Below are 11,068 nucleotides of genomic sequence, written 5' to 3' on the forward strand. Positions count from 1 at the left end.
TCTTGCTGAAATGAGCAGGGGCGTCCATGAAAAGACGTTGCTTGGATGTCAGCATGTTTCTCCAAAACCTCTATGTACCTTTCAGCATTAATGGTGCCTTCACAGATGTGTAAGTTACCCATGCCATTGGCACTACTAACACAGCCCCATACCATCACAGATGCTGGCTTTTGAACTTTGCGTCCATAACAGTCCGGATGGTTCTTTTCCTCTTTGGCCCGGAGGACACGACGTCCACATTTTCCAAAAACAATTTGAAATGTGGACTTGTCGGACCACAGAACACTTTTCCATTTTGCATCAGTCCATCTTGGATGAGCTCGGGCCCAGAGAAGCCGGCGGCGTTTTTGGGTGTTGTTGATAAATGGCTTTTGCTTTGCATAGTAAGAGTTGTAAGTTGCACTTAAGGATGTAGCGCCGACCTGTATTTACTGACATTGTTTTTCTGAAGTGTTCCTGAGCCCATGTGGTGATATCCTTTACTCATTGATGTCGGTTTTTGATGTCGTGCCGCCTGAGGGATCGAAGGTCGCAGGCATTCAATGTTGGTTTTTGGCCTTGCCGCTTACATGCAGCGATTTCTCCAGATTCTCTGAACCTTTTGATGATATTCTGGACCGTAGATGATGAAATCCCTAAATTCCTTGCAATTGTAAATTGAGGATCATTGTCCTTAAACTGTTCGACTATTTTCTCACGCACTCGTTCACAAAGAGGTGAACCTTGCCCCATCTTTGCTTGTGAATGACTGAGCAATCCGGGGAAGCTCCTTTTATACCCAATCATGGCACCCACCTGTGCCCAATTAGCCTGTTCACCTGTGGGATGTTCCAAACAGGTGTTTGATGAGCATTCCTCAACTTTCGTTTTTGCCACCTCCAAGCTTTTTTGGAACATTTTGCAGCCATAAAATTCTAAGTTAATGGTTATTTGCTAAAAACAAAGTTTATCAGTTTGAACATTAAATATCTATTTGTAGTGTACCTAATTAAATATAGGTTGAAACATGGCTTGCAAATCATGGTATTCTTTTTTTTATTTAACACAATGTCCCAAGTTCATTGGAATTGGGGTTGTAGATCATACTAAAGATAAAATATTACAAAGCAATGATTGTATTTCCGAGGGCTTCCCAGTATGAAGATTACTGTACCTCTTTGCATGGTCTTACTAGGGAGGTTTAGTGACGTGACTTTGTCATGATGAAAAGCCTTGGGGCCATGGAAATACAGTACTGTATTTTCATGACCATAAGGTGCACTGTATTAAAAGACGCAGTCTCAGTTACGGGGTATTTTTTCTGTATTTAACACATACATAAGGCACACTGTATTATTGGGCGCAGGCATGGTAAAACATACGCTATCTTAAAACATACGGTGGCATGCGTGCACGCTAAAACAATGTTTTTAAAAAGTACTTTATTTAAGAATGTACCGTAATTTCACGACCATAAGGCGCACTTAAAAGTCTTACATTTTCTCCTAAATGGACGGGGCGCCTTATCATGCGACGTGCCTTATTTGCAAAATAAAAGCCTCCCAATAATACGGACGTGTATCAGATTTTTTAAAAGATTTTTTCAGTCAGGTAATGGCAGCAAAATGTGCAGTTTTCAGAGACTTATTTTGAAATACAATATCGTATTCATCAAACCTCTTTTAGTGGAGTCATTGGTGGACCACAGATCTGGACTTGTCTTGCGATACCAATGGGATTATGTTGGGGTGGCTTTGGCTCCGTCGGTAGAATAGGTTTGAATCCCTGCTACGACTGTCCCTATGTCGAAGTGTCCTTGGGCAAGACACTGAACCCTAATTTGCTCCCAGTGGGCCTGGCAGCACCTTGCATGGCAGCAGTCGCCCATTGGTTTATGAATGTGTGTGTGAATGTGAGGCTTTCTAAAGCGCTTTGGGCACTGTGATAATGTAGATAAAGCGGCATATAAGTGCAGTCCATTTACCATTAATTTTTCCTAAGATATCAAATAAAGTAAATTTTTTAATGTATCTCAAGATTCAAATTAACTTTGCTGGTTGCATTCCTCGACCGAAGAGCACTGACGTCCGTATTATTGGGAAGCTTTTATTTTGAAGGTGGCTTTTGCCTTGAGTTGGTGACCTATTACTGTATTGCCTAGTATGAACAAAATTAGGGGCGGCTGGCTTGACTGCTACTTTACGAGTGGGGGCTGGCTTGACCGCAGTCGAAAATGGCACCTACGAAGAGACACCCTTACGAAGCACAGTTTAAACTGCAAGCTATTGGCTACGCGGCGGAACATGGGAATCGAGCAGCCGCGAGAAAATTCAAGATCAACGAATCCATGGTTCGCAAGTGCAGGAAGCAGGAAAACGAGCTTCGCAAAGTCAAGAAGACGAAGCTTGAGTTTCCGATCCCATTGGTATCGCAAGACAACTATTTTTTGATCAATCCTCATCCACAAATCCATCAAAGTCCTCATCTTCTGTATCCAAAAGGAACAGCTGGGCAACTTCCTCACAATCGCTTCGTGACTCCAGCACATGCACTGAAAAAAAAGTCATTTGAATGTACTTAATTTGAACATGTACATTGGTTGCACATGATTAAAATGTGTTGGTTTTTTTAGGAGAAGAGGGGTAAATTATGTCATTTTAACACATTTTAATCACGTGCAACCGATGAACGTTCATCCATCCATCCATTTCCTAGCGCTTATCCGGGTCGGTTCGCGGGGGCAGTAGCTTTAGTGGGGACGCCCAGACTTCCCTCTCCCCAGCCACTTCATCCAGCTCTTCCGGGGGGATCCCGAGGCGTTCCCAGGCCAGCCGAAGGACGTAGTCTCTCCAGCGTGTCCTGGGTCTCCTCCCGGTGGGACGTGCCCGGAACACCTCACCAGGGAGGTGTCCGGGAGGCATCCGAATCCGATGCCCCAGCCACCTCATCTGGCTCCTCTCGATGTGGAGGAGCAGCGACTCTACTCTGAGATCCTCCCGGATGACCGAGCTTCTCACCCTATCTCTAAGGGAGAGCCCGGACACCCTGAGGAAACTCCTTTCGGCCGCTTGTATCCGGGATCTTGTTCTTTAGGTCACTACCCACAGCTCGTGACCATAGGTGAGGGTAGCTTTCGGCTTAGCTCCTTCTTTACCACAACGGACCGATACAAAGTCCGCATCACTGCAGACGCTGCACCGATCCGCCTGTCGATCTCCTGTTCCATTCTTCCCTCACTCGTGAACAAGACCCCAAGATACTTGAACTCCTCCACTTTGGGCAGGATCTCATCCCCATCCTGGAGAGGGCATGCCACCCTTTTCCGACAGAGGACCATGGTCTCAGATTTGGAGGTGCTGATTCTCATCCCACCCGCTTCACACTCCGCTGCGAACTGCTCCAGTGAGAGTTGGAGGTCACGGCTTGATGAAGCCAACAGAACCACATCATCTGCAAAAAGCAGAGATGCAATACTGAGGCCCCCAAACCGGACCCCATCTACGCCTCGGCTGCGCCTAGAAATTCTGTCCATAAAAGTTATGAACAGAATCTGTGACAAAGGGCAGCGTTGGCGGAGTCCAACCCTCACCGGGAACGGGTACGACTTACTGCCGGAGTGTAGGTTACTGTATAAACACATTTGTTATGAGTTATAAAAATACATGGTATTAACTTTGTGGGGTGACCATAGTCAGCCACATGTGCTTCCACCACCCCTGAGATAGCAGCGGCGCCCACGAACGCAGCGATTCTCTCCTCGAACGGGGTGAGACCGGGTACTCAGAACTGTGAGGCAGACGCTCTCACCAGTCGTTCACCATGCCGCCATGTAATAATCGCAAAGTGATAAACTTGTACATACATTTAACAATCAGTTGGGGAACTCAAATTAATTTCATCAGCCTGGTTGGTCTTTTCCGACTGGTGAAAAGAAGATCGAGGCTTTTGAATTACAAAAAGTTGGTAAAAAGCAAGTTATTGAGATTATCACCAAATGTAAAAAGACACAATATAAAGACCTTTATAACATGAATATCTTTTTAAAAAAACACTGTAACATATTTGCTGACCCACTCACTCACCTTATCAACAGCTCCCTGACTACTGGAAAGTTCCCTGAAATGTGGAAAAAATTAAAATAATTAAAAAATTTTAAAGCTGGAGCTACTGATCGGGAAAAAAAGAATAAAGGGAACTTTGTCAAACGAGTGATTCATGACTCTGACAGCAAAGCCAGTTAAACAATTATACGGTTTCAGAGTCTGAGGGGACTGACACTTACAAACCAACACATTTGTGTACTCTTCATTGACTTAAATGTTGGCAACTAAAATAGGGATTTTTCTATAAATTTGATCGATGTCTGGAATAAGATTATTATACTGTACATAGCGATGCAGTTTTCAAAGCAGCATCTAATTTTTCTCAAAATGGAACATGAGCGTGTGAACAGATTTTTTCCACCTTTCACAAATTCTGTGTTATTTTGCATTAACATTGTCCATCACACCTTGTACTTAGAGGAACTTCAGCAGTCTAATTGCTCCAATTTTAATAAGGCAACTTATTCAACGTGTTGCCAAATGCAGCCCGATGGGGGCCACAAGCCAGTGCAAACTGTTGGCTGGGGTTGCGTCAGGAAGGGCATCCGCCTTAAAACTTTGCAAAACAAATATGAGCGTTCATCGAAAGAATTCCATACCAGATCGGTCGTGGCCCGGATTAACAACATCCGCGCCCGGCACCATTAACCTGCAGGACGCTGGTGGAAATTCAGCTACTGTGGGTCAAAGACAAAGGAGAGGTGGAAAGCGGGTTCTACGGCAGAAAGAGAAGAGGAAAGCACAGAGCCTAGAATTTAATGTGGCGACTTTTTATGTTGGGGCTATGACAGGAAAAGTTTGGGATTTGGTTGACATGATGATTAGGATATATTGTGTGTCCAGGAGATTGTGTGTCCACACAATCTGTGGATTGTGTGTCCAGGTGGAAAGGCAATAAGGGTAGAAGTTTAGGGGCAGGGTTTAAATTATTTTACCATGGTGTAGAGAGAAGATGGAAGTAAAGAAACGGGTCCAAGCAGGTTGGAACAGGTCGAGGAAGGTGTCAGGTGTGTCGTGACAGAAGAGTCTCTGCTAGGATAAAGGGAAAAGTCCATAAAACAGTGGTGAGGCCAGCCATGAAGTACGGATTAGAGACAGTGGCACTGAAGAAACAACAGGAAGCAGAGATGGAGGTGGTGCAAATGAAGATGTTGAGGTTTGCTCTAGGAGTGACCAGGTTGGATAAAATTAGAAACAGCCAAGTTTAGATGTTTTGGAGGTGAGGGACCAGACAAAGAACGGCTCAAAGACCCCTTTTGACGAAGACAAAAAATGGACTCAGGTTTCCCTTGCCCGGACGCGGGTCACCGGGGCCCCCCTCTGGAGGTGGGGCTCGAAGGAGAGTGCCTGGTGCATAACCCAAAAGGGTAACATGGGTCCCCCTTCCCATGGGCTCACCACCTGTGGGAGGGGCCATAGGGGTCGGTTGCAGTGCGAGCTGGGGGGTGGCCGATGGCGGGGACCTTGGCGATCCGATCCCCGACTACAGAAGATGGCTCTTGGGACGTGGAATGTCACCTCTCTGGCAGGGATGGAGCCCAAGCTGGTGTGTGAGGTCGAGAAGTTCCGACTAGATATAGTCGGAACTCGCCTCCACGCACAGCTTGGGCTCTGGTACTTGTCCTATCGAGAGGGGTTGGACTGTTTTCCACTCTGGAGTTGCCCACGGTGAGAGGCGCCGAGCAGATGTGGGTATACTTATTGCTCCCCAGCTCGGCGCCTGTACGTTGGGGTTCACCCCGGTGGACGAGAGGGTAGCCTCCCTCCGCCTTCGGGTGGGGGGACGGGTCCTGACTGTTGTTTGTGCCTATGCACCAAACAGCAGTTCAGAGTACCCACCCTTTTTGGAGTTCTTGGAGGGGGTGCTGGAGAGTGCTCCGGCTGGGGACTCCATCGTTCTGCTGGGGGACTTCAATGCTCACGTGGGCAATGACAGTGAGACCTGGAAGAGCGCGATTGGGAGCAACGGCCCCCCTCGATCAGAACCCGAGCGGTGTTCTGTATTTGGATTTCTGTGCTCATCACGGCTTCTCCATAACGAACACCATGTTCAAGCATAAGGGTGTCCACACTTGGCACCAGGACGCCCTAGGTCGCAGTTCGATGATCAACTTTGTGGTCGTGTCATCGGACTTGCGGCCGCATGTCTTGGACACTCGGGGTATTGTGAGGGTCTGCTGGGAACGTCTGGCGGAATCCCCTGTCAGAAGGAGTTTCAACTCCCACCTCCGAAAAAACTTTGCTCATGTTCCGGGGGAGGCGGGGGACATGGAGTCCGAGTGGACCATGTTCCGTGGCTCCAATTTCCGCCACTTGTATCCGGGATCTTTTCCTTTTGGTCACGACCCACAGCTCGTGACGATAGGTGAGGGTAGGAACATTGATCAAGCGGTAAATTGAGAGCTTTCAGCTTGGCTCCTTCTTCACCACAACGGACCGCTACAAAGTCTGCATCAGTGGAGACGCTGCACCAATCCTCCTGTCGATCTCCCATTCAGTTCTTCCCTTCTTCACTCATTCTATTAGTAATTTCAAACTGCTCTAAATTGCTAGACGATTCGGCATCATTTGCACAATTGTCTAAAAATAATAATATATATATATGAATTGGCATGACCACATTACTGGTAACCTTTTATGGCTATGTGAATGTGTTTTTATGTCTCAAAAGTATCCATCCATCCATTTTCTGAGCCGCTTATCCTCACTATGGTCGCGGGCGTGCTGGAGCCTATCCCAGCTGTCATCGGGCAGGAGGCGGGGTACACCCTGAACTGGTTGCCAGCCAATCGCAGGGCACAGTCTCTCAAAAGTATACACTGTCTCAAAAGTATTCACTGTCAATTGACAGTCTGTTGTAGTACGAGAGCGTCTCCAACTACCGGGGACAAATTCCTTGTGTGTTTTTGACATACTTTGCAAATAAAGATGATTCTGATTCTGACAAGCTGATGACTTTGAACACCTTCTACTGCAGATTTGAAAACATCAACTTCATCCTCAAAAAGGCCCAGCAGAGGATGTACTTCCTGCGGCTTCTGAGGAAGCACGGCCTGCCACAGAAGCTGTTGTGGCTGTTCTACACAGCAGTTATCGAATCAGTCCGGTGTTCATCCATCAGTCTGGTTTGGTGCTGCCACAAAAAAGGACAAACTCCAACTTCAATGGACAACCAGCACTGATGAAAAAAATGAGGACTTGCACGCTGCCAGAACTAAGACAAGAGCATGCAAAATCCTCTTGGACCCTCCACATCCTGGTCACCACCTCTTTCAACATTTCCCTAGCAGGCATTCCAACAGCTTCTTCTCTCTTGCCATTAAGTTCTAAAAACAGTTAACTTACAATTCCATTGTAACATGCTGTAAATGTCTTGATTGTCGTCACATCTGTGTTGGGCTAATTATACATTGTTCGTGCACTCACTCTAGTAGTCTCGTCACTCTGGACTACTTGTATATGTGTTGTTGACCAATACTGGCCACTCGTGTGCTTGAGAAGTATCTGCACCATTTGCACAATTGGCATTGTTCCAGATTATTTCAATACTAGTCACTTTAAACTGCATACATTGCTTGAAGTCTCTGCACCATTTGCAGAATGGTCACTGCACCAGACTAGGGTTCTATTAGTCATTTCAAACTGCTCTAAATTGCTAGAGGATTCGGCATTTGCACAATTGTCAAAAAATTTTTTTATTGGCATTACCACATTACTGGTAACCTTTTATTTATCATTTTTTATGTTTTTATGTCTCAAAGGTATTCACAGTCAATTGACTGTTGTCGTATTAGAGCGGCTCCAACTACCGGAGACCAATTCCTTGTGTTTTCGACATACTTGGTAAATAAATATGATTCTGACTTGTGAACAAGACCCCATGATTCTTGAACTCATCCGCTTGGGGCAGGATCTCATCCCAACCTGGAGAGGGCACTCCACCCTTTTCCGACGAAGGACCATGATCTTATATTTGGAGGTGCTTTTTTTCCCCAACCGCTTCACACTCGGCTGCAAACTGCTCCAGTGAGAGTTAGAGATCACAGCTTGATGAACCCAACAGACAATACATGAACAACCGCAATACTGACGACACCAAACCGGATGAACAAAATCGGTGACAAAGGGCAGCCTTGGCAGAGTCCAACCCTCACCGGAAACAAATCTGACTTACTGCCAGCAATTCAGACCAAACTCTGACACCGGTTGTACAAATACTCCCGAACCACCCTCCACAGGAGTCTCTGAGGGACATGGTCAAACACCTTCTCCAAGTCCACAAACCACACGTAGACTGGTCGGGCAAACTCCCAAGCACCCTCGAGGACCCTGCTGAGGGTGTAGAGCTAGTCCACTGTACCATGGCCAGGATGGAAACCACATTGCTCCTCTTGAATCTGAGCTGCGACTTCAAGATGAACCCTCCTCTCCAGCACCTCCGAATAGAACTTACCAGGGAGCTGAGGAGTGTGATCCCCCTGTAGTTGGAACACAGCCGCTAGTCAGTCTCTTTTTAAGAGTGAGCACCACCTGAGTCTGCAAATCCAGAGGTACTGTCCCCAACAGTATTACAGAGGCGTGTCTACCAGGACAGCCCCACAACATCCAGAGCCTTGAGGAACTCCGTGTAGATCTCATCTACCCCTGGGGCCTTGCCTTCGAGAAGATTTTTAACCACCTCAGTGACCCCAACCCAGAGATAAGAGGGCCCGACTCAGAGATCCGAGACTCTGCTTCCTCATGCGAAGGCATGAGGGACCAGAAAGACCAGAAAGTCTCCATGGCCTTGCCAAACTCCTCCCACACCCGTGTTTTTGCGTTAGCGACCACCAAAGCTGCATTCTGCTTGCTACTCCAGCCGGTACCCATCAGCTACCTCAGGTGTCCCCAAGGCCAAAAGGCCCGATAGGACTCCTTCAGCTTGACGGCATCCCTCACCGCTGGTGTCCACCAGTGAGCACGGGGGTTGCTGCCACAACAGACACCAAGCACCTTACGGTCACAGCTCTGGTCGGCCGCCTCAGCAATGGAGGCATGGAACACGGTCCACTCTGGCTCAGTGTCCCCCACCTCCCCCGGACGTGGGTGAAGTTCTGCCGGAGGTGGGAGTGGAAACTCCTTCTGAAAGGGTATTCTCCCAGACGTTACCAGCAGACCCTCACAATACATTTGGGCCTGTCAGGTCAGACCGGCATCTTCCCCCACCATTGGAACAAACACAACACCAGTCGGTAATCAGTTGACAGCTCTGCCCCTCTCTTTACCCGAGTCTCCAAGCTATGTGCCCGCAAGTCCGATGACACAACCAAAAATGTTATCACTGAACTGTGACCTATTTTGTTCTGGTGCCAAGTGCACGTATGGATACCCTTGAAGACGGTGTTCATTATGGCCAATCCTTGATGACCACTGAAGTCCAATAACAGAACCTCCTGCCCAATGATAGCTGGGATAGGCTCCAGCACGCCCGTGACCTGAGTGAGGAGAAGCGGCTCAGAAAATGGATGGATGGATTTCAGTCGGACAGAAAAAACAAAGGGGAGAGACATGGAAGTATATCTGTGCCATCGGAATTTGAATTCCTTACTCTTAAATTGTTTAGCTTCAAATTTCTAATTGAATTTTTTCAGCATCGAAATTCCTAACTGAATTTTTTCAACATCGAAATTCTGTGTAAAAAAAATTCAGAAGCAACATCCGGGTAACCAAGGAGAAGCAATCGATCCCTGTCTCAAGTCATCCAATGTTCAAAATGTGTAAATTAGTCAGGATTTACAGTTTGGCCACCGCCGTGTGTACATGGGGGGAGGGGAAACGCGCGCGTTCTTTTCCGTCCGGTGCACAACTCCAGGGACTTGCCTGCTTCTCCCGTGGGTGCTGTGTGTCAGGTAAACTTTGAAAGGTGAAGAATGCCTGTATGCGGAAAGACGTCGCTCCAAGCTGTAGAATGGTTATCATGGAGGAAAAACACACATTTCAGGACCAGTGACTTTTATTATCAGAACAGACATACCGTGTGATTTTCAGCCTCCTTTCCTATTTAATAGAGGGGTACAAAACCTGACAGTAATATTCTTTGCTGTCAAGATGTGCCTGCTGAAAAGGGTAAATACAGTCCTGCAGTGGCCTAGGTTCGCGTTCGGACCACTTAATGGGGCAAACTTGTTTTATATTACTTTTGTAAAACAAAAGTTTTTTGCATTGTATGGTAATAGGTTGTTTTGGTTATAAATGCACATTGCAAAGTTTCTAAAAATAAAAATAAGAAAAAAAAGTCTGACAAAATTAAAATGCTGCACTTTATCCTGATGGTTTCTGTTCTCACTGTCTTATTGCTATTACCAGGTAAAATAGGACACATCACAAGGCAAATTAAGCAGCTCAGACGAGGTCTTAAAGAAACTCCAATGTGGACACTGATGACCCAAAGACCTGTCACAGTGGCCTTGGTTTTTCCTAAAGACGTGCCAGGGAATGTCAGTGCTGAGGTTCATTTTATTTATTCTGATCTTTTAGTGTTATATTTGTAGTAAATATTATTTGACTCATACCTGGTCACCATCTATTACTGTTCGTTTTCAGTCTTGTTGTTGTTTGCCTTCCCACATACATTACCCACAACGGACATCAGGGGTATCAATCGATTATGTTTGATCAAAGAGTATGTAAGAATAAAAAAATGATCGTCTTTCTAATGCTATTTTTTTTCAATGCAGCTACTTCAGCAAATCACATGGCCCTGTGAGAATGACAGTGATGATGTGATGTTTCCACTGAAACCAAGTGCCGCATATCAGTTTATCTGCGACAGAGTTCATAGCTAATTGCAGGTTCACTTGTCTTAAGGGGTTGGCTCATTTTCTATTCAACGTAAACTGTCTGTTTTAGCATAGCAACACCACCTGAATTAACAAGATATCCTGGCCTGTATTTGCACTTGTCATACACGATTTTGTCTTGTGTGAGTGGCAACTGGGCCTCTATTT

General features: G+C 46.3%; 1 long non-coding RNA gene across 1 annotated transcript in view; it reads right to left on the reverse strand.

The window, feature by feature from the left end:
• Positions 1–10,141: 10,141 nt before the first annotated feature.
• LOC133411604 (uncharacterized) overlaps positions 10,142–11,068 on the reverse strand; it is a 5,943-nt gene continuing 5,016 nt past the window's right edge. The window contains exon 3 of the long non-coding RNA XR_009769680.1: positions 10,142–11,068. This exon is cut by the window's right edge and continues 700 nt beyond it. This is a non-coding gene — a long non-coding RNA (uncharacterized LOC133411604).

The sequence above is a fragment of the Phycodurus eques genome, chromosome 1, assembly GCF_024500275.1.
Source record: "Phycodurus eques isolate BA_2022a chromosome 1, UOR_Pequ_1.1, whole genome shotgun sequence".
In the NCBI taxonomy this organism is placed as follows: Eukaryota; Metazoa; Chordata; class Actinopteri; order Syngnathiformes; family Syngnathidae; genus Phycodurus; species Phycodurus eques.